Source organism: Callithrix jacchus, chromosome 8 (genome assembly GCF_049354715.1).
Source record: "Callithrix jacchus isolate 240 chromosome 8, calJac240_pri, whole genome shotgun sequence".
Classification (NCBI taxonomy): domain Eukaryota; kingdom Metazoa; phylum Chordata; class Mammalia; order Primates; family Cebidae; genus Callithrix; species Callithrix jacchus.
This window is the reverse complement of record NC_133509.1, coordinates 77,775,531-77,799,716: the sequence shown is the minus strand read 5'-3', so window position 1 is coordinate 77,799,716 and position 24,186 is coordinate 77,775,531. Positions and strand designations below refer to the sequence as shown.

The 24,186-nt window shown below is 35.2% G+C and overlaps 1 long non-coding RNA gene across 1 annotated transcript in view; it reads right to left on the bottom strand.

Annotated features, from left to right (window-relative positions):
* LOC118144927 (uncharacterized) overlaps positions 1-23,781 on the bottom strand; it is a 47,868-nt gene extending 24,087 nt beyond the window's left edge. Inside the window, exon 1 of the long non-coding RNA XR_004729875.3 lies at positions 23,078-23,781. This is a non-coding gene — a long non-coding RNA (uncharacterized LOC118144927). The remainder of the gene's footprint in view (positions 1-23,077) is intronic.
* Positions 23,782-24,186: the final 405 nt, after the last annotated feature.

The window sequence follows — 24,186 nt, the reverse complement described above, 5'->3', positions numbered from 1 at the left end:
AGAATATTATATACATGCAGTTACACAACCTATGATCTTTTAGATTGGCTTATTTTATTTAGAATAATACCCTGCAAATTTAGGTGGTTGCATGTGTCAATAGTTTGCTCATTTGTTGTGATTCATGTACATAATTTGTTTAACCATTGACTCTGATGACATTTGAGTTGTTTCTTATTTTTGCCATTATAAATATAGCTGTGTGAATACGTGTACAAGTGTCTGTGTCAATGTTAGTTTTTATATCTCTTAAAGACAGGGAAAAAGTATTTAAATACTTTTTAAAATAATAAAATAATATAAATTAAAATAATTGATAAAATAATGTTCATGTTATCAATTTTCTTTTCTTTTCTTTTTTTTTTTTTTTTTTTTTTTTTTTTTTTTTGATATGGAGTCTTTCTCTTGTCACCCAGGCTGGAGTACAGTGGCACAATCTCAGCTCACTGCAACCTCCACCTCCCAGGTTCAAGAGATTCTCCTGCCTCTTCCTCCCAAGTAGTTGGGGTTATAGGTGTGCACCATCATGCCTGGCTAACTTTTTGAATTTTTAGTAGAGACAGGTTTTGCCATGTTGGCCAGGCTGGTCTCCAACTCCTGACCTAGTGATTTGCATGCCTCAGCCTCCCAAAGTGCTGGGATTACAGGCATGAGCCACTGCGCCTGGCCTCAATTTTTTTCTTTCATGAATCACGGTTTGGAGATTTTACCCAAAGCCTCATCACCAAATAGAAGGACACACAGACTTTCTCCTACATTGTTTGAATTTAGATGCATGATCCATTTTTAGTTAGTTTTATGAAAGGTATAAAGTCTATTTATCATTTTATATGTGAATGTCCAGTTTCAGCATCATTTGTTGAAAACATACATTTTCTCAATTGAATTGCCTTTTCTGTTTTGTCACTGTATTTATGTGGGTCTCTTTCTGGACTTTCTATTCTATTACCAATACCAAGCTTTCATAGTTTCTGTAGCTATACAGCAAGTCTTGAAATTGGACAATGTGAATCCTCCAATTTTGTTCTTTTATTAGCTATTTTGTGGGGTAGTCTGTTTTTTACTTTTTCATGGAAATTTTAAGATTAAGTTTTCAATATCTATAGTGTTTTGCATATTTTTGTTATGATTTCACAAATATTATAAAATATATTCGGAAGAATCAATACCTTAAACCTACGGAATCTTTGAATCCATGAACATAGAATGTCTATTTTATTCAGATCTTGTATTTCTTTCTTCAGCAATTTGTAGTATTCTGTATATAAGTGATATTATATATGCATAGATGATTTATTAGATTTGTATGTAATTTTTGGTGTTATTTATACTGCATTTTAAGTGTCCATGTAATCATTGCTAATATATAGAAATGCAATTGATTTATTTATATTTATATTGTATCTTGAAACCTTTCCAAAAATATTAACTAGATTTGTTTTTGTTAGATTCTTTAGGATTTTCTACACAAACATGTCATTTGATAATAAAAACAGGTTTTTTTCTTTCAAATCTGTATGTCCTTTATTTTATTTTTATTGGCTAGAACTATGAGCACTAAGTTGAGTAAGAGCAGTGAGAATGATATATTTGCCGTGTTTCCAATTTTTCACCATTAAATACAATGCTAACTATATTCTTTTTTATAGATGCTTTCTTATCAAATTAGGTTCCACTCTATTGCTTTTTTTTTTTCCTGAGGAGTTTATTCTGAATAGGTGTTGAATTTTTCCTCATCAGTTGAAATCATCTGCTTGTTCTTCTGTGGTCTAATAATATAGTGGACTATATTGATTGATATTCAACTGAAGCCAGCATTGCATCACTAGAATAAACACCATTTGGTGATAATGGAAATTCTATAATTTGTTAAGAACTTGTGTGTGTATATTCATGAAAAATATTGGGCTTCATTTTCTAAATATCTTTGTCTGTCTCCAGTATCAAGAGAATATCAACTTTATTAAGATAAATGCAATGTATTTCCTCTTCTCCTATTTTATAACATTAAATTACATTAAGTGTACTTTACTAATTTTATATAGAGTGGTGATATTCTCACACTTTAAAAACAATATTTATATTTTGGAGAAACATGATGGAACATTTTAAAATATAAAACTATAAATTACTGAACTTGACTCAAAATAATTTTGATTTTGGGGAGGATGGCAGACAGATGACTGTTTATAAGTTGACCTCTTTTTTTTTTCTTTCTTTTAGACGGAGTCTCTTTCTGATGCCCAGGCTGGAGTGCAGTGATGCGATCTCGGCTCACTGCAATCTCTGCCTCCCAGGTTCAAGCAATTCTGCCTCATCCTCTCAAGCAGCTGGGACTACAGGCACAAGCCACCATGCTCAGCTAATTTTTTGTATTTTAGTAGAGACAGGGTGTCACTGTGTTGCCCAGGCTGGTCACAGATTCCTGAGCTCAGGCAATCCACCCATCTCAGCCTCCCAAAGTGCTGGAATTACAGGTATAAGCCACTGTATGGACTGAATTTTTTTTTTTAAATTTAGACAATGGGTCTAGATTAGGGTTTATATTTCCTGTCTCTCCACCTTTTAATATATTTACATTTTTCTTAATGCAGATTTATTAACCAACACCTATTTATCATTGATGTATAATATATTTACATTTTTCTTAATGCAGATTTATTAACCAACACCTATTTATCATTGATGTATATCTGGTTTATAATTTATTGCTCTAGGTTATATTGGGTCATGGAATATTAAATGACAGTTGTTGTACAATTGTTTAAAATGCAATACCATTTCTGAAATAATTCTTCACTTTACTTCCTCTTTTGATAGTCTTTTCTAAATATATTCAACACAGTTATGGGAAGAAAAGCCATATGGTGTCTGTCATATGTGTGTGGTTTTTTTTAAAGGCCATTTAATTTCTTCTCATCTGCTGTCACTTGTTTTGAACAAGAATAAACATGACAGATTCATGGTTGGAGGACACAGGAAAAACAACTTGTCAGTCATTTACAAGAATCTAGCTATCTTGTGTATCAGTACACAGAAGTTGAATTGTTGCAAAGGTTGTTTTGTAATATTTTCATTAAATGTTATTTATTGTTGTTTTGTATTTTTAAAATGTATAAATTATTAATTAGAAGGATTCAAATCATCCTTATGGAAACGTACATTTTAATTTACACATTACATATAATATTTATCTTACTGCATTTCTCTATTTCTTTTCTTGCCTTTTTTTAGTTTTGTTTTTTGAGACAGGATCTCACTTTGTCACCCAGGCAGAGTTCAGTGGCACAAAAATGGCTCACTGCAGCCTCCACCTTCTGGGCTCAAGTGATCCTCCAATTTCAGCCTCCCAAGTAGCTTGGACTATACGTGTATGCCACCACACCTAGCTAATATAGTTTTTTGTTTTGTTTTGTGTAGTGATGGGGTTTCACTGTGGTGCTGAGGCTGGTCTTGAACTCATGGGCTCAAGCAATCCACCCACCTCAACTTCCCAATGTCCTCGGATTAAAGGCTCATGACCCACTGTGCCCAACCTACATTTCTCTTTTTCAGAGTACTCTTTGGTTCTCACACACACAAAGAAAACAAAACCTTGGATTAATTAAAGGAATAAAAATTTAAGAGACAACAAGTAAAGAAAGTTGGGTTGCAGTCTGTAGTCCTACCTGTGCCAAAAAATAAAAATAAAAATCTATATTTGCAAAAATACTTAAACTGAGTTTTCCACTTTTCTTTAATTCACTCTATGCACATGTTACCAGGTAATTAAAACAGCTAAATATATAACATTACAAAACAGAACAATAAAGATTACTTTAAATTAGAAGATACATTGACAAAAGGACAAAAAAATCAATTTTTAAATCAATTAGCATAAAGGATGAGATTATAAATGTTTGCATATTAGTCAATATTTGTGAACATTAAAGCTGTTTTGATTTACCTGCTTGAATATAACTTACATGTGATTCCCTTTCAAAATAAATGCATACAACAGGAAGTTTGAAAATCAGGCTTGTGTAGTGGCTTATGCCTGTAATGCCAACAATTTGGGAGGCTGATGCTGGAGGATCACTCGAGCCTATGAGTTCAAGACTAGCTTGGGTGACCTGACAACATCTGATTTCTACAAAAAAAAAAAAAGAAGAAGAAGAAGAAGAAGAAAAATTAGTGAGGCATTTTAGCCTCAATTCCTTAGGTGGGAGGATAGCTTAAGCTGAGGTTGTGGAGGCGGCAGTGATCTGTGTTTGTACCACTGAACCACTGCCTGGGAAAAGAGTAAAACCTAACTCAATAAAAGAAAGATTCAGTCAGAAGGCCACGACTCTGGTAAACAGTCATAAACAACAAAATAATAAATAAATGACCTATGTTTGGGAAAAAATATAAAATGTAAGTTCTACAAATGTATCAGGAACTGAAATTATATGCCAGGTAACATTTTCTTCATCTTTGAATATATTATTGCATGCATCTAATAGCTATTATTTCTTGTATGGAATACATAAAATAGAAATCCATAAATAGAATATAAAATAGAAAGCATGTAAGCTGTTAACTATCATTTAAGAGTCCTGCCAACATTTTTTGGAAGGAATTAAAAAACAATCTGCTTAGTTTTAACTCTGTGGTATATAATTATCTGGAATCAAATGTTTCATCAATACTGCAAGTTTAAGCAAGTATAATAAGCAATAATAACTATTAAAATATAATTTCAATAATTATTTTGTGCATGTATCTGTATAATACTTATTTCACTGGGAGTATTAAATATATATATTTAACTTCATGAATTCAAATGACATTACTATTCTAGATTTTAAAATGTATGCTTTATTCTCTCTGATATTCATATTTATTACTGTAATAATAATTTTTGAAAACCCTCTAAGACAGTGATCCAACACCTTTTTTGGCACCAGGGATTGTTGTTTCAAAACACAATTTTTCCACAAATGTAGGGGGTAGGGCTGGTTTTAGGATTAAACGGCTCCACCTCAGTTCATCAGGCATTAGATTCCCATAAGGAGAGCATATATCCTATGCATGCTCAGTTTACAACAGGTTTCCCGCTTGTATAAGAATCTACAAACCACTGCTCAACGAAATCAGAGAGGACACAAACAGATGGAGAAACATTCCATGTTCATGGTTAGGAAGAATTAATATTGTGAAAATGGCTATACTGCCCAAAGTAATTTACAGAATCAACGCTATCCCCATCAAGCTACCATTGACTTTCTTCACAGAACTGGAAAAAACCACCATGAACTTCATATGGAACCAAAAGAGAGCACGCATAGCCAAATCAATTCTAAGCAAAAAGAACACAGCGAGGGGCATCACACTACCGGATTTCAAACTATACTACAAGGCTACAGTAATCAAAACAGCATGGTACTGGTAACAAAACAGAGATATAGACCAATGGAACAAAACAGAGGCACCGGAGGCAACACAACATACATACAACTATACAATCTTTGATAAACCTGACAAAAACAAGCAATGGGGCAAGGATTCCATGTTTAACAAATGGTGTTGGGAAAACTGGCTAGCCATGTGCAGAAAGCAGAAACTGGACCCCTTCCTGACACCTTACACTAAAATTAACTCCAGATGGATTAAAGACTTAAACATAAGACCTGGCACCATAAAAACCCTAGAAGGAAATCTAGGCAAAACTATCCAGGACATAGGAGTAGGCAAGGACTTCATGAACAAAACACCAAGAGCATTGGCAACAAAAGCCAAAATAGACAAATGGGACCTAATCAAACTCCACAGCTTCTGCACGGCAAAAGAAACAGTCACTAGAGTGGATCGGCAACCAACAGAATGGGAAAAAATTTTCGCAGTCTACCCATCTGACAAAGGGCTGATATCCAGAATTTACAAACAACTCAAGCAGATTTCCAGGAAAAAAACAAGCCCATTCAAAAGCGGGCAAAGGATATGAACAGATACTTTACGAAAGAAGACATATATGAGGCCAACAATCATATGAAAAAATGCTCATCGTCACTGGTCATCAGAGAGATGCAAATCAAAACCACATTGAGATACCATCTCACGCCAGTTAGAATGGCGATCATTAAAAAATCTGGAGACAACAGATGCTGGAGAGGATGTGGAGAAAAAGGAACACTTTTACACTGTTGGTGGGAGTGTAAATTAGTTCAACCATTGTGGAAGACAGTGTGGCGATTCCTCAAGGCCTTAGAAATAGAAATTCCATTTGACCCAGCAATCCCATTACTGGGTATATATCCAAAAGACTATAAATCGTTCTACTATAAGGACACATGTACACGAATGTTCATTGCAGCACTGTTTACAATAGCAAAGACCTGGAATCAACCCAAATGCCCATTGATAATAGACTGGATTGGAAAAATGTGGCACATATACACCATGGAATATTATGCAGCAATCAGAAATGATGAGTTCGTGTCGTTTGTAGGGACATGGATGAATCTGGAGAACATCATCCTCAGCAAACTGACACAAGAACAGAAAATGAAACACCGCATATTCTCACTCATAGGTGGGTGATGAAAAATGAGAACACAGGGACACAGAAAGGGGAGTACTAAACACTGGGGTCTATTGGGGGGAAAAGGGGAGGGCCAGTGGGAGGGGGAGGTGGGGAGGGATAGCCTGGGGAGAAATGCCAAATGTGGGTGAAGGGGAGAAGAAAAGCAAAGCACACTGCCATGTGTGTACCTACGCAACTGTCTTGCATGCTCTGCTCATGTACCCCAAAACCTATAATCCAATAAAAAATTAAAAAAAAAAAAAAAAAAGAATCTAATGCTGCTGCTGATCTGACAGGAGGTAGAGCTCAGGTGGTAATTTTCAGTTTCTTGCACTCACCTCTGGTTGTGCGGCCCAGTTTCCTAACAGGCCAATAGACCTATACCAGTCAGTGGTCCAGGGACTGCGAACCTCTGATCTATGGTTCATGTGCGTGGTGAGTGTATGTGTGTGTGTGTATAGATATACATATATACACACAAAAATATATATATACACACACACACACACACAGTGATATATATGTGTATGTAAATATAGATAGGTATTTGACATATCCCTAACAGTATAATACTGCATATTTTTAAACTATAAATATATAATTCAGTTGTAATTTTTATTTTTACATTATTTGAAGACACAGAAATCATTTTTGAAACAAGATTGTGTGCAGTTGTGTGTGTGTGTGTGTGTGTGTGAGGCAGACTGTGTTTCTGTGAGTTTGTGTGTATGGCATACTCTTTTTACTGTACTTCTAGAAAAGTTTACCATGGTTTTTGCTCTTGATCCCTTAATATGAAATGAAAGTGATCATTTTAAAATATAAATCATATCATAGTATACTCATGCTTCAAAATGATGTTGCCTCTCCATTTCACTTAAGATAAAATACAGAGTAATTATCATGGCCAGCATATTGCTGTGTGACTCAATACTCTTACTTGGTGAGAATGCAAAATGGATAAGCTATTTTACAAAATGGCTAAACAATCTCTGAGAAAGCTAAACACAAATACCACATGACCCAGCAATTTTATACCCCTGGGATATTTACCCCTGGGAAATAAAAATGTGTTCTTAAGAAGATTTTGACACAAATGTTTATGACATCTTTATGCTTAATCACTGAAAACTGCTAAAAACACAGATCTCTTTCAACTGGTTAATGGACTAACAACTGTAGTAAATAAATTCAATAGAAAACTAATCAGCAATAACTGAAGAACAAACTGTTAATTCACACATGGGTAAACCTGAAAAACAATTTGTTTGAAAGAACCCAGACCTCAAACTCTCAAATACAATATAAAATTGTATTTACTTTATTTATATGATGTTCAGGAATAGGTAAGAAATAGAGTGATGTATAAAAAGATCATTGTCTGTGTTCGGAACATAGAGCCAGGAATTAAAGTATCAACATGAGGAAATCTTGCTGTGAAGTAAATATGTCATAAAGTTCTATAATTGTAGAGTTGGATGTATGGCTTGATGCATTTTTCAAAACTCATATATCTTTATACCACAAAGAGTAAATGTTAATTGACATAATTCTTTTTAAGCAATCAAGATGTTGTAGAATCGAACATTTAGTGGAGTAAGAGACAAATAAATCTATATATATTATAAATAAACCACATACCACTCTTATGGGCCTTGAGAATAAAAGAGCTGACCAAAGTAACTTTAAAATTATTTCTACAAGATTCTGAAGGCTAAGGATAAAAAGAGAGGTACACAAGCACTATACTTAAAGAGTTAAATTTGTTTTTGAGAAGTGAGGATTAGTTGTTCTAAAACTAATTTATATATGTAATATGATTGAACAAACATATACATATGTTATTGCAGGTAAGGAGAGCTAGGTGTTTCTGCATAACAGAAGAAAGTTGTGAAATTATAAATAAAGAAAGGAGTGACACTGCACTCCAGCCTGAACAACAGAGTGAGACATTGTCTCAATAAATAATTATAAATAAGGGAAGGGGAAAGGCTAGCTCTGGATTCCAGTAGGAGGCAAAAATATAATCATACACACATGCAAACACAAACACACACACACATATATATATTATACATGTCTGTATGTATATGAAAAATTCTAATTTTTCTAGGCCTGTGTGTTAAGAAAATCTAGAAATCTCATTATGGTAGCAATTTGTTTACCTAGTGCTCAGATCTTGGTTTCTAAATATTCTTCTATAAAATAAATGTCCCAAAAAGTGGTTACTTCTAGGGCAGGGGTAGAGATAATTCAAGATAAGTCTAGATCATCTGGTATGACCACAGAAACAAGGAAATTCTCAGAAAATAAAAGGCATAAAGGCATGTCAAAAGTACACAGGAAATTATCTGTGATGGCAGAAGTTGCCTGTCTGGAGTGGCCACTGTGAAGATGGTGGTTTCAGTGGCAGAGCCAAAGCTGTGTGCTCCAAGTTGCTGGTGTGAGTCAGGAACAGGCAGGAGCACCGCCCCCTTCCAAGTTATGGCTGGGAACTCAGGCCTTCCTGCACTCTTGGGGACCTCCCCTACCCCCACAGGCTTGGAAGTACCTGTCCTGCTGCCATGCTTCTCTTCACTCCTGGTGCCCCCTACAACTTTGTAGCAAAGTTGAGGCCAAGCCTGGGCTCTATCACCATCTAGCTGGGTATGTGTCTGCTCAGGGGGGCACTAACAGGCCAATCCCTTGCTGCTCAGCCCCCTTCAGATTTTGAGTGCCAACAAGCATGGGAGGGAGGCTGAGGTGGCACTGAGGGCCACTTAATGTGGACTTGAAGGTTCCCTTTGGTACAAACATGTTGGATGCTGTGGATGACATGATTGATAATGGCAAGAGGTAGACAGGCTCCTGGGTGAAAATGGGTGGATCCCTAGTGAAGATCCACCATCAACCAGGAACAGCCTGAAGCACAGGGGATAATCTGTCAGTTCCCAGTGGAGACTGTAGCTCAGATTGAGAATTTATGGTGCTTTTTCTGGGCGCATCCATGGCTCTCCATGGACCAATTAGCACTAATTTCCTCCTTTTTGAAGCCCATAAAACCCTGGATTCAGACAGACTCACAGAGACACTGGGATGACCTGCATGTGGATAGGAGCTACCAACTCTGGATCTCTTTGCAGCTAAGAGCTGCACTAGTTAGGATGACCTCTCTATAGAAAGGAACTACTCAGTTCGGGTCTCCTAAAAGCTGTAATTTTGTTCGATAAAGTACTTCTTCACCCTGCTTACCCTCCGGTTGTCTGCATACATCATTTTTCCTAGACACATGACAAGTACTTGGACCTGCCTAATGGTGGACTGCAAGAACTGTAACACACATAGAGCTGAAACACACACCCCTGCTCCTGCTCCCTTTCTTCATGCTGTGGAGCAAGGAGGAGAGAAGAGCTGCAGCCCTTCCTGGAGCCCAGACTAGAGGCTCCCAGGTCAGGGCTGTGACACCCTTTTTGGGGCCCTGTGGCTTCTGGCATCTGCAGCTTTCAGCCACTGCATTTCCCTCATCCAGATGTGGGTTCCTGCAGTGGAAGTGGCATGCAGTACATCTGGTCCAGCTGCAGACTTGCACAAAGCTGACATCTGTGCTGGAACATGCCTGGTTTTGCGCAGTGGCCAGACCCTCTGCATGCTCATCCACATACCCCTTGCCATTCCACACCTGGCTCACCCTTGGCAGGTGTGATATCTGGGCTGATAGCACCAGCTAAGTACAGTCTGCCAGGCTGAGTGGGTAGAACAAGCCCAGTGGGTGCAAGCAATACTCAGGAAGAAGGCTCCACCAGGCATAGAGGTTTCTGGCTGGTGAAGCAATACCTCAAAGATCCTGTGACATCTGAAGGTCTAAATGGCCAATGCTAGAACAATTTATGTAGCAAAGTAAATAATAATAGTATTGGATTATAGCTTAAAGAGTGAAATGAGTATTTTAAACTCATTCAGATGCATTATGAATCATAGTATTGGATCATAGCTTAATGAGTGAAATGAGTGTTTTTAACTCATTCTCATGCATTATGAATGGGGGAGAAGGGGCAACTCTTTCTTGCAGAAAAATTCCAATTACCAAATGTAGAAGAAATTAGTAAAATAAAAAAACATGCTTAGAACATCTCAGTAATAATCACTATAGGCAAGTTTCTAATAGGGGCTAAAAGCAATTGGCACACAGTTAAAAAGAAATAGAATCCTGTTGCTATGTATTTGATGGAGCAAATATAGAACATTTCTATCATTGTCAGTTGAACAGTGTTTTTAAGTGATTGTCAATAAATGGATGATGTATTTTTTAAATAAAATTTTTAAGTTTCGGCACATCACTATTGCCTAAGAAATTGGTAATTACTTTACATTTATAAGTAGAAATTACCTTATACTGAACCAAGTTTTGTTAGGTTAAACATATCTCATTTTCTTATTAGAAAATAATTGCTGCAATTTATAAGTAACAGTGTGAAAAATCAATTAAATAGTAATCATAGAAAATACATAATTGTATGTGAGAAATGTAGTACGTATAGTAAATGTTCTTCAAAAACTGTAATAATACCCAATTCATGAACATATATAGATATAGACAAGTAAATAAAATGGTGAATCTATTAATTCATCATGGGTAAAGCCCCAGATATCTGTTTGTCATCATTTACTGAGTCTGGAAAATTTAGTCTTTCCATTGGATTATTTTAATAATTACTTAATAAAATATTTGTCTGAATCTATATCTATCCCCCTATTTGTTTTCTATATGAAATACTTCTACATTTATTTTTTCTGATCTTTATTTGTATTACTTCAATATTATTTTGTTAGCTCATTTTTTTCTCCATTACTTGCTAATGAAGCATTCTTTTTGTTTTCTGCTACGTACTTAGAGATCTTGACTTATTTCTATCTATTGCAAAATATTACTGTTATTACTTCCTTGAAATTACAAGAGGTTTATATTTTAAAGTTATTTATTTCCCTCTTGTCTTCTACATTATTATATTCATAAATTTCAGTTAGACTTATATTTTTAAACCGTATGACTCATTACTATTATTGTTTCATACAGTTAATGTTTGCCCAACATTTATTATATTTACCTAATATTTAGCTTTTTGGTGCTCTTTATGCCCTCCTACCTGTAATTTATCTCTCCCATTTTAGTGGAAGGAAAAGTTAATCATTCCCTTCCTGAAGGAAGAAAACATTATTTGGAGTCTCATTTTTCAATAGACATGCCAGAAGGCAAAACCACATGTTAAAGAATCTAGTGGAAAGAACACAGCCCATGAAAACAGAAACATTATTATTCAAATAACAGAGAAAACTGACACATAACTTTAAATAATTTTTAACAATGTGATACAGAAAATACAAGACAAAGTGAATAAAATAGATGAGAATATGGAGTATCTCACTAATAATTTAAATGTATAGAAGAATACCACATGTTTACATTTAGAAAGTAGAATATAATGCCTGAAAGTAATATGTCCTTAGCTAGACATTTAGCAGAATTAAAAGAGAAGAAAGCATGTTTAGAAAACTGGAAGGCTGGTTAACAGGCAATATATAAACATAAGTGCAGAAAAAAATGTGATTTTAAAATACAGGAAATAATAAAGTTGAAATCTCTAACATTCATGTAATTGAGTCCAGAAGAGAGGATAGATGGAGTGCCAACAGTTTATCTCAGTTCTCATAAGGACTGTACTGTTTTAAGCCTGGGTATCAGTCCAGGTAAGGCTGGGTCTCCCTCAGCTTCACCCATTGTCCTTCAGATTTGTCAATTTAAAAACTCATTTATTTTCCTTTCCTGGAAAGAGTGGTTTGCCCTTTGTTTTTCAAATGTTGGTCAAATATTTGGTGTCCAACTTCCTCCTTTCTCTGAGGACTAAGAAAACCTATGCTTGAGACAGGCCCAATGTCTGTCAAAATTTCTGCTAGTTTGTTACTCAGCAACAGTGGCACGATGTGAATTTTCTCACTCTTGCTTGTGCAATGTATTAATTATCCATTGCTACCATAACAAATTACCACAAATTTGCAGCTCAAAACAACACGTGCAATATCTTCTGATTCTGAAGAATGAAATCTCCCTTCTCTGGAGTCTTATCTCATCAAGGTCTCTTTGCCTTTTCAGCCTTCTATTTCCTTAAACTAGTTGATTTATTTGTTTTAAATACATTTTTTTCTTTTTTGTTTTTTTAGTGGAATGGGAGAATCACAAGGAATCAGGTGTTCAGAGGAATGTATTGAGTAGAGGTGAGGAACTAGGATGTTGAAAAGTAAAAAAAGGAGAGAAGGAGAGGAAGAAAGAGGACGAAAAAGAGGGAGAGAGAACAGGAATATTGCTTCATTCTAAAAATGGGTATTAATAATGGCCGATCAATATTTTGTGTATTTAAAATGGAGAACTCTATAAATATTTGTTGAGTTTACTTGTTCTGGATCTGAGTTGAAGTTCTGGATATCCTTATTAATTTTCTGTCTCGTTGAGTCTAAATCTCGTTATGGGTCTTATGTATCTGGGTATTAAGATCTCTTATTGTTGCATTGATCCTTTTACCACTGTATCTTTGTTGCTTTGAAATCTATTTTATCAAATGTGAGAATTGCAACTCCTGCTTTTTGTTTACTTATTTATTTTTGCTCTCCATTTGGTTGGTAAATTTTTCTCCAACCCTTTGTTTTGAGTCTTTGTGTATCTTCGGATATACCATTAGGTTTTGGCTGTATCTTTTGATTGGGGGATTTAGTAGATTTAAATTTAAGGTTACTATCGTTTGATGTTAACTGGCTATTTTATCCATTCGTTGATGTAAATTCTTCTTTATGTTGATGCTCTTTACTTTTTGGTATATTTTTAGAAAGGCTCATACTGGTTGTTCCTTTCTATGTATAATGCTTCTTTCAGAAGTTCTTGTAAAGCATGCCTGGTGGTAATAAAATCTGTGCGTACTTGCTTGTTCATAAAAGATTTTATTTTTTCTTCAGTTGTGAAGCTTAGTTTGGCAGGATATGAGATTCTAGGCTGAAAGTTCTGTTCTTTAAGTATATTGAATATTGGCCCCCACTCTCTTCTGGCTTGTGGGGTTTCTGCTGAGAGATCTGCTGTAAGTCTAATAGGCTTCCCTTTATGGGTAACCTGGCCTTTCTCTCTGGCTGCCCTTAGTATTTTCTCCTTCGTTTTGATCCTGGTGAATCTAACGATTATGTGCCTTGGGGTTGCTCTTCTTGAGGAATATCTTTGTGGTGTTCTCTGTATTACCTGGGGTTGAATAATGTCCTGCTTTGCTAAATTGAGAAAATTTTCCTGGATAATATCCTGAAAAGTATTTTCCAGCTTGGATTCATTCTCTCCATCACATTCAGGTACACCAATCAAATGTAGATTGGGTCTTTTCACATAGTCCCATATTTCTTGGAGACTTTGCTCATTCCTTTTCATCCTTTTTTCTCTATTCTTGTCTTGTCGTTTTATTTCATTAAGTTGGTCTTCGACCTCTGATATTCTTTCTTCTGCTTGATCCATTCTGCTATTTAAACTTGTGCATATTTCACTAAGTTTTCATGTTTTGTTTTTCGACTCCGTTAGTTCATTTATATTCCTCTCTATATTGTCTATTCTTTTCAGCATTTTGTCAAACCATTTTTCAAAGTTCTTAGTTTCTTTACATTGTATTAAATACATTTTTTCTAGTGATTGAACACTGAGTATCCAGTAGCTAATAAATCTCTCCTGGAAGTTGAAATCTTCTTTCACCATTTCATGTTTCAACCTAAAGAATAATGTAACACAATCTTGTATATTTGCACATTAAAAATGAAGAAAGAAGCCAACAAAAAGCCTTATAATCTTAAGAAATAACCTATTTATTCCTGTGGCATTTAGGTGATAAAACTGGTAAACTATCTCATGTTTCTTATGTTTTAAGTTTTACTTTGTTTTTAATTGATAGATAACAATTGTATCTTTTTATGGGGTACAATGTGAATTTTCAATACATAAATACATTGCATAATTATTGAATTGGTCATTAGCATATTCAGTACCTAAAACACTTGTGATGTCTTGATGAGAACATTAAAAATTCTCTCTTTAGCTATTTTGAATTATACAATATAATATTGTTGACTATAGTCATTTCTGTACACTAGAATGCAGAACTTATTTCTCCTATTCATCCATAATCATCAAGAAAATGCAATCAAAACCAAAATGAGATATCACCACACCCTACCTAGAATGACTATTATCAAAAAGAGAAAAAATAACAAATGGTGGTGACAATGTATGGAAAGGAAAACTCATAATGTTGGTGGGAATGTACAGTACAGCCATTATTATGTATAGTATTGAAGTTCTTCAAAAAAATAAAAAATAGAACTACCGTATGATTCTGCATTCCTACTACTGGATATATATCCAAAGAAAATGAGCTCAGTATGTCAGAAAGAAATCTGCACTGCCATGTTTATTGCAGCACTATTCACAACAGACGATTAATCGAATCATCTTATGTGTCTATCAACACATCAATCTATTAAAAATGTAGTATACATACATAATGGGATACATTAACCCATAAAAAAAGAAAATTATTTTATTTCCAACAACATAAAGACCTAGAGGATTCTATGTTAAGTAAAATAAGCCAAGCAAAGAAGCACAAACACCACGTGGTCTCACTCCCATGTGGAATATAAAAAAGTGAATCTCACAGTAGTAGCAAGTAGAATAGTGGTTTACCACAGAGGCCGAGTGTGGCGGTAATCGGAGAGATCAGTTAATGATATTCTCGTAAATTTTAGGCTACAGATTTGCAACTTGCATCCTCTAATATAAAAAAAAATCAGTCTTTGCTTATGTAAAAAGTTCAGAAAAATCAAAGAGCATTTTAAAAGTTAAGTAAATATTTAAGTTCAAAAGAATAATCACTGACAAAAAATGGCTTACCACCTAACAAATGCCTTAAATATTTCATTTCTATTTTGAGTATTTTGTAAGTGAAAAATACTCTTTAATGCTAAGTTAATTGAAACATTGTTAACTGTAGAAAAAACATAAAATTATTTAAAAACCTGACATTTCTGTGTGAGGTGTATAAAAGTAAAAATCACATTGGCTTGATAATCTAATCTCTTGAAATTTCAGTAGCTAAACGATAACAGTCATAGAGAGTTTAGATCAATAATTTAACTCTTCACAAAAGCACAGTGTTGAATTGTCCAGAAAATGACCCCAAGAAAAAGTTTATCCTTGTAATTTAAGCCTTATAAATCCCTTTTGGAATTCCCTACTTTCTCTAATCATTTCTATAAGCCCTTAAAATGATCAAAATTATTCGAAAACCTCTATTTTATCTATAATATAAATTTACTTTCCATTGCTTAAGGTTGGGCAAATGTGACAGAAAGAGGTTTCTTAAGCAGCTATTTGGGGTAAAAGCCAGAAAACTCAACTGTCCCTCTTTATGTTCTGAAATTATTCCTCAATTGTAGATTGCTGAATGCCTTTTTAAAAGGGAAAATCCAGAGTATGTGGTCACAACATTTCTTTGACAATATTTACTAATTCTTTCAATACACTACTTTAGAGATGCACAATCCTTAATCTATCTCCCACATTTGTAAAAAGATTGCTGATGAACCTGCTGAAAACCAGAGACAGAGAGAGTGATTCTGATTCCTTCTGATGTCATTTTTTTGGGTTCAAATTTCAATTTTTTCCATGAAAATCAATCAAAAGTAACATCTAAGACCACAGATGGTAGAAGCTATATAGCATGTAATGTCACCCTCATACTCGACCTATTGATTAACTGCCCTATGTCTCAGTTTCTCTATTTATATACAGAGACTAACAATAGTATTGATATGTTGATATAATTGAATTATTTAGTTTTAAATCTCAGAATCACACAGAGTAAGTGCTCAATGAATAATAGTATTGTTATTTTCTAGCCTATGGCGCATGCAATGTCTCTCTCTCTCTCTCTCTCTCTCTCTCTCTCTCTCTTTCTCTCTCTCTCACACACACACACACACACACACATGAGTTTCATCCTTCAGTATTCATGGTGTGGTTCCAGGCCCCTCTGTAAATTTCAAACTCTTCATATGCTTAAGTCCTGATCAATAAAAATAAAATTCTAAGCCCCCATCTGACTGAATGGACCCTCTCTTGGCCAAGGGAACACAAAGACATCTTGGAAGCTGAGTTCAAGGCCTTAAAGGGATGGGAGATAGTATATGCCTCAGTATATATACTTCTTCCGTAATAACCTTCAGGCTTTCTTCCCTAAGGGCTAAACAGAAACCAGCCATTTCAAAAGACTACTTGTTTATTTTCCCACGTACAGAACAAATGTTGAAATTCATCTTTCCATCACTCGTCCCTTAGAAGTCTGCTTCCTGTATTCTCTTTTTCTTCAAATGTTCACCTTATCTTATATAAAATGTAGATTTACCTGGGCACTAACTAAAGTCTCTCACGAGTATGTAATCTTATGTGTCACTGCTGTCTCTCTCACTACTTGTAAGAAATACGTATAAATACTAAACCTCTTGGAAACTTCTTTGGGAAAAACAGCCACAGATGCTTCTGTGACTCACATTTTCCCTGGTCACACCCTCAATCTGGCTCAATAAACTTCTACAATTTAAGTTTTATGCCTCAAACACTCATTTTGCGTGTTAGTCCCTTATATTAAAAACTGTAATTAGTATTTGCACATAACCTACACAATCCTTCCTTATATTTTAAATAATCTCTGGATTACTTATGGTACCTAATAGAATGTAAATGCTATGTATATAGTTATTCTGTATTGTTTAGGGAATAAAAACAAGAATAAATCTCCGTATATGTTCAGTAAAGACTAAATTATTTTTTTCCCTCCTGTTTTGGTATATTTTCAATCCATGTTTGGTTGAATTCACAGATGCAGAACTCACAAATATGAAATATAGAGAATCCACTGTATTGATATTTCTATGTTGTGTCACCATTTTGTATATAGATCTATACATGGGGGAAGGGGATAGAGAGAGAGAGCTATGGTGTGACTCATAAATATCATCGGTACATTCATCCTTGTGGACATACATTGAATGTTTACTATGGTTACCATTTGCTGGCACTGTGATAAAGCTTCTGCATGAATACGTCTTTTTATTATTAAAGCAATTGTTGATATGGGAACTATTATTAGGACTATATCATTGAAAGTATAGAAAGCTAAAGAAAATTAGTTGCTATGCATCTAGAAATAATAAGAGAAATATTCAAACTGAGTTTTGCTTGACTTAAAGCCAGTGCTTATAACCACTTTACTCCCTAGGCAAGAGAAAAGTCCAGTTTTTTCCAAAAAATAGGTGAAGTGATTAAGTGAAAAGAAAGGTGAAGTAATTGTTAATCTGGAAGTATAAAAGGACATCATATTCTTTCACTGCCAATAAAAATTTATAAATTTGCAATTTTCCAAAAAGCAGAAATATTTTTCTGACTTCCTTTTGACCAATTTGAACAAAATGTATTTGGTAATTAGTTTCTACTTTCACTTTTGAAAGCAGTTTGGCTTTGTAGACTTCAACCCCCTTTTTCTATATTTAGAATTTTGGACAAATGTCTGCTTTCTTTATACCATTTATCCTGTTTAAATCAGTTTTGAAGTTTCCTAGGCAAAATAAATTGCTTTTTCTCTCACTCACGTTCACTGCAACTTTTCACAGCTACTGTCTTTTTTAACCAGTTTTTCTACTCTGAGCAGCATACTTGACATATATTAGAAAATCAGTTTTTTTTCTTCTTAAGCAAAGAAAGTTACTGGAAGTAGTCTTAAAATCTGCAATTCACCAAAGCACTTTCAAATGTTACACTCTAAAGAGATAGGCTTTATTTATCCAGTTAATAACATGATATTTCATGGTTCCAATTCCTAATTAATATTGGTTGGGTTGGGTTACATTTTATTGACACTAGCACAGAAAAAATTAATTTTAAAAATGAAGAGATCATATTTTAATCTCTCAAATCAGTATTTATAGCAAAAATGTAATGATGTATTTTCTTTATAAAATGACTTTTGCTAAAATTCATTATACTAGTACATTAATATTCTATATTTGAAGAATAAATGATGTAGTATGATAAAATGACAGTGCTATACCACTATGAAATAGTAAAGAAAGGACTGACTTTGGATTCTTTTAATCATTCACTTATTCATGTATTAACTTATTATCTAATAGCTAAAGTTAACCTTGGAAAGGATCTAATTACCCTGGGCTCTGCTATTTTTTCTGTTAAATCAGACTGCCTTAGAATGTGATTAATACCTTTTTCTGACTTTCGGTATTCTTACTACTCATGAAACAAAAGTGACACAACATTTTGGTTAAGGAAGTATTACAAGGGCAAGAGACAAAGAAATATTTAAGTCTATGTTTTGCTTGTCATGCACTCATGCTGGGAAGAGGGACAGAAACTGACAAGAGGCCTTTAATTTTTTTTTTTTTTTTTTTTTTTTTGAAGAGTAGTTTCACTCTTGTCGTCCAGGCTGGAGTCCAATGCAATGATCTTGGCTCACTGCAATCTCCGCCTTCTGGATTCAAGTAATTCTCTTGTCTCAGCCTCCCAAGTAGCTGGAATTATGGGTGCCTGCCACCACGCCCACTTAATTTTCTTCTTAGTAATTTTGGTGGAGACAGGCTTTCGCCATGTTGACCAGGCTGGTCTCAAACTCCTCACCTGAGGTGATCTGCCTGCCTTGGCCTCCCTAAGTGCTGGGATTACAGAAGTGAGCCATCGCTCCCAGCCTTGGCCTAGGACTTTTTTTCTTTAGTACAATCTTAATGTATTGCAAGAAAGAACACTCAGAATATGAAATTAAAATAAGCATTTGTGAGAAAAACAAAAATCAAAAGATTATTGATGGTATTAGGCATTTGCTTAAGACCATTCTAAGAAAAGTCTGGAGAATGTGTGGCAGGTGAGGATTTTAGAAACATTCAAGGTAGTCCACTAAGGTACTGGTTTAGAAACGCACTACAATTAATGGCCCTAAGAGTTTAAGAAGGATGGACTTTGGCATCAAATAGGTCTGGATATAAAACTTAGCACTTTTGTCTTATACTTTCATAGAAGGTGACTTTTATCCTGTAGAGTTGTTGCTGGTAGGTTTTATTTTATTTTTATTGAAATTAGGACATGAGATTTTCACAAATCTTTTCACTCATTGCTGCCATGTGCCTTGCCTGGTATACTCCATAAACATCACCTCACCTTCTTTCATGATCCATACATGCTCATTGCCTCCCTTCTTAGTCTTCTTGTTACTGATTTAAATTTAATAACAAAATAAAAATAACTGAAGTAAATATAGAGGCAAATATTTAATATGGTTTGGATGTTTATCCCTTTCAAATCTCATGCTGAAATGTATTCCCCAACATTGGAGGTAGGACTGAGGGGGAAATTGGATCATTGTGATGGCTCCTTCGTGAATGGTTTCAAGTCATTCCCATGGTGATGAATGAGTTCTTATACAGTTCAGTCAATTCACTTGAAATCTGGTTGTTTAAAAGAGTCTTAGAGCCCCTTACAGCCCCTTTTGCCTTCTGTCTTTCATCTTCTGATTGGAAGCTTTCCAAGGTCTCACCGGAAGCAGATGCCAGCACCATGCTGCTTGTACATATGCCAGCACCATGCTTCTTGTTCTTGGACTGAAGAACTGTGAGCTAATTAAATCTCTTTTCTTTATAAATTACCCAACGTCAGGTATTTACATCAATGCAAATGGACTAACACAGTATTTTTGCCTTTTAACACTATTCTGAAAGACGTTAACAGATTGAAAATCATTTTTATGTCATTATGCAATATTCATTTTAACAAGCCAAATGTATTTATAAGGTATTAGAGAAGAAATATATTATTTCAAAAAAATACTCTGAAATTAGTGCTTCGCTTGAACTAATATAGGACCTTATGGGACTTGTAAGACCCTTGTAACAAAAACTGCGCTTACTTATCTTACAGTCTTCAACAATAGGTGGCAAAATGCCACATATTAGTAGCTGCTCAAAAATAAAATAGAAGGTAAAAAATTAGTAATATCATTAAATCATTACTTTTTAGTATGTAACCACATTCCAAAATACGATTTCAGGGGTCTATAAAAGTCATAGAACATAAATCTAAAACTTATACCGATAATTAGAGAAAAATCCCTGCAGCCTCAAATAGTCCTATCAGGATGTAAGTGGTTGATGTGCCTAAGAGTAGACCTGTGTTCTTAATCATAACTGCTGGCTGAGGTGGGAAGTGAAAACAGAGACGGGATCTTTGCAATAAGGCAGCATTCCCTAAGGATTGCCTGAGAAAATGAACAAAGACCTAGTAAAATGCATGGTCTCTTATAGCTAATTAGGATAGAGCCATGAGCTATTGTAGCAAAAAATAGAAAGTGCAATGGTAATTAGTAGAGGCTGAAGGGTGGGGTTTTAAAAATACATTGGTTAAAAGATGTAAAATAATTCACTTAGGAGAAATAAAGACAATTATCACACAACAGGCTAACTGTAGCTAAAAGTAATATACTTTATACTTGGAAATTGCTAACAGAGTAGATTATAAGTATTTTCACTACAAAAAATTGTAAGGTAATACATATGTTAGCTTATTTAATCATTCGACATGTGTATGTGTATCAAAATACAATGTTGTGTCCTACAAATATAGACAATATTATTTGTAAATTTTAAAATAAATATAAAGCAAATCAAAATGTTACATTGTTGAATAGACTAATTATAAAACAATACGCTATAAAAGTATACCTCTTCAAAAATAATATAATTATGAGGGAATATGTCAAAATACTTTCTTGTGTATTTTGAATTTCTATAGTATATTATATAAAGAATTATAGAACAATCTTATGGAAGATGAGGATGATGTTAAATAAATAACACATGATTACTATGTGCCAGAAACAGCTCTAAATATTTTTGCCTATACTGTCTCATTGAATCCCCGGGGAAACTTAATAAGGTAAGTAGTATTACCCCCATTTTACAGAGGAGGAAGCAGAGATACAGATTTTTAAAAATGTCAAAAGATATTGGTAATGGTGATGACAGTATCTTCTAAAGCTCTGTCTACTAAAGGCAGAATTTTCTGCAGCTATTTCACTCTCAAATATATACCAATACATATATACATAATATATGATATAGCAAAATAACAGAATATCACACAGCAATGAAGAGGAAGCAACTGTTGTTACATGGAATAATATAGATTTGTTAAAGCTAGTTGGTGGGAATAAAAATTTTACTTATGAAATTATATATTTTTTTGTATGTTTTCTTTATTCTTATAAGTTATACTAAATATTACTTAAATCACTTTAAATTGACAGAATAAATACTAATATCTCTTCTTTTTCTTGTCTTTAAGTCTCCCTATCAATTAATTCTATCAGTTCTCTTTCATGTTCTCAAATTCTCAAAATGTTTTGGAAGGTCTTTATGCAACTTATTCATAGGCAAATATATACATAGTCAATAAATACCAAGAAATATTTCCAGGTTGAGTGATACAATATGTGTTTGTTTGTTTTTAATTGTGTCACATTGTTTGCCATGGATGTTGGACCACCAAATAGTAAAGCATATACATAGACTGTGCTATACAGTAATGTATCAGAGAACTGAATTCCCATACTAATATGCTACCAAACAATTAGATCTTTGGCTATGCTAAAGGTTGAAAATATTTCAGTTTAATTTTAATGTGTATTTTTCTCTTATAATTGAAACTGAATATCATCTTATATGAGAACTTCTTGTTTACTTTGTAAGTTTTCTACTTAAATCCGTTTTCAATTAGACATTCACACATTGACCTGTTTCTTTATCTTTTAATACAATTATCAATTTCAGTGTACATTGTGAACATTTTTCCCGTTTTTGTCTTTTTTTTTTTTTTTTTTTTTTTTTGAGATGGAGTTTCGCTCTTGTTACCCAGGCTGGAGTGCAATGGCGCGATCTCGGCTCACTGCAACCTCCGCCTCCTGGGTTCAGGCAAGTCTCCTGCCTCAGCCTCCTGAGTAGCTGGGATTACAGGCACGAGCCACCGTGCCCAGCTAATTTTTTGTATTTTTAGTAGAGACTGGGTTTCAGTTTTTGTCTCTTAAGTGTTGTGTATAATTTTTTTAAGTTTTAAAAACTTACATATTGAGTTTTTCAATCTTAGAGTGTCTGAAATTTTTGTTAAACTGACAAATTCCATTATATATTTTTATCATGTACAACAGGATGTTCTGAAGTATATATACATTGTGAAATGGTGAAATCTAGCTAATTAAAAATGCATTACTTCAAATAGCTATCAGTGGGTGAATGGATAAAGAAAATATAATAGAATACTATTTAGTCTTAAAAAAAGAAAAACTTCTGGCATTTACAGCTACATGAATAAAGCAGGAGAATTTTACGTTTAGCGAAACAAGCAAGGTATGAAATAAAAATATCAAAGACCTGTAAGTTCGTGAAGCGCCCGGAACTCACAAGAAGTTGATCTCAGCGGACAGCCCAAGATGGTGGCGTACGACCAGGTCCCGTTTGCAGCTCTCAGCGAGACAAACACAAATGGCGAAGTGACTCCGGCATTTCCAACTGAGGTACCCAGTCCATGTCATTGTGATTCACTAGGCAGTTGGCAGAGAAAGGAAAAGGAGGGTGGGGTGACAGTTTACCTGGGAGCTGACAGGGCAAAGGGAATTCCCTACCTCAGCCAAGGGAGGCAGTGAGGGACCGAGCTCCAGGCCCCGGGTACTGCATTTTTTTCCCATGGATTTTTGCAAACCATGGATCAGGATATTTCCTTCTAAGTCTACACCAGGAGGGCCTTGGGTCTCAAGCACAAAATCGGGCAAACTCAATTTGTGGCAGCTGTTCTGGTCAGTCAGGCAGGCAGGCGCTGAGCTGCCAGAGTGTTTTTTTTCTTTTTTGCCCGTGCCTTGGCGCTGGAACTTGTGAGGCGCCCAGAACTCCAGTGAGGCGGGAAAACTACCCACTCCAGTGGAAATGGGGCTGAGGCCGGGAGCCTACAGCCTTGCTCAGTGTGTCTGACTTCCGCAGAACCCGGCAAACTGAGACCCACTGGCTTGAAATCTCCGCTTGCCTGCATAGCAGCCAGGAGTCTGCCTGACAACTGAGTTCCCAGGGGGGAGGGGCAACCGCCGTTACTGTGGCTCTAGTTGGGGTGTGTGTGTCTGTGTGTGTGTGTGTGTGTGTGTGTGACAGAGTCTTGCTCTGTCACCCAGGCTGGAGTACAGCGGCGGCATCTCGGGTCACTGCAACCTCTGCCTGCTGGGTTCAAGCAATTCTCTGTTTTTTTTTTTGAGACGGAGTTTCGCTCTTGTTACCCAGGCTGGAGTGCAATGGCGCGGTCTCAGCTCACTGCAACCTCCGCCTCCCAGGTTCAAGCAATTCTCCTGTCTCAGCCGCCGGAGTAGTTGGGATTACCGGTGCATGCCACCACGGCCCAGCTAATGTGTTATATTTTTAGTAGAGATGGGGTTTCACCGTGTTAGTCAGAATGGTCTCTGTCTCCTGACCTCGTGATGCGCCCGCCTTGGCCTCCG